We start from the raw sequence: 629 nt of genomic DNA on the forward strand, positions 1-629 counted from the left end.
TGAAACTATAAAGTGAAGAACTGTTCAAATTTGGTTACTGTCATTGGGGCACCATGATGGTTGCACTACAATACATTAAAGGGCTTTGTGGTGATGCATTCGAGTGTTGCAGTGTTATGCTCTTGGGTTTTGAACCTGAACTGGGTGTTGCGACACTGTCTAAGTGTTGGGGTATTGCTTGGCATTTAGGTTATGTGTACAAAAAAATATGGGAGCAACATCCTCAAAACTAATATAGAGGGGGCGCCCCTGTATCTCCCAGCAAACTCACCATCAAGCTTGATCATTGAAATTGAAGGCTCTGTGTGAACAATTAGTTAACACAATTAGACTCGACATAATAACAACCTCCCACTTCGAGACTGATTACAATTAAACCTTCTTCTATAAAACTATAACACCTTCATCATTATGAATTATATTGTAGCTCATTCCTATCTCAACCTTCCTAAACTCTAATTGAAACTAGGCATTGCTTCAAACCATCAAATCAAACTAATATAGAGGCAACACCCCTCTGAATTATGGTTGGACTGCGGGTTTTAACATTGTCTTCTGCGTGCTAGAGCATTGCTCACGCTGTATGCACAATTTTTTTTTGGGGGGGGGGGGGGGGGGCCCACAGCGCC

The sequence above is a fragment of the Phalaenopsis equestris genome, unplaced genomic scaffold (assembly GCF_001263595.1).
Source record: "Phalaenopsis equestris unplaced genomic scaffold, ASM126359v1 Scaffold000054, whole genome shotgun sequence".
NCBI lineage: Eukaryota > Viridiplantae > Streptophyta > Magnoliopsida > Asparagales > Orchidaceae > Phalaenopsis > Phalaenopsis equestris.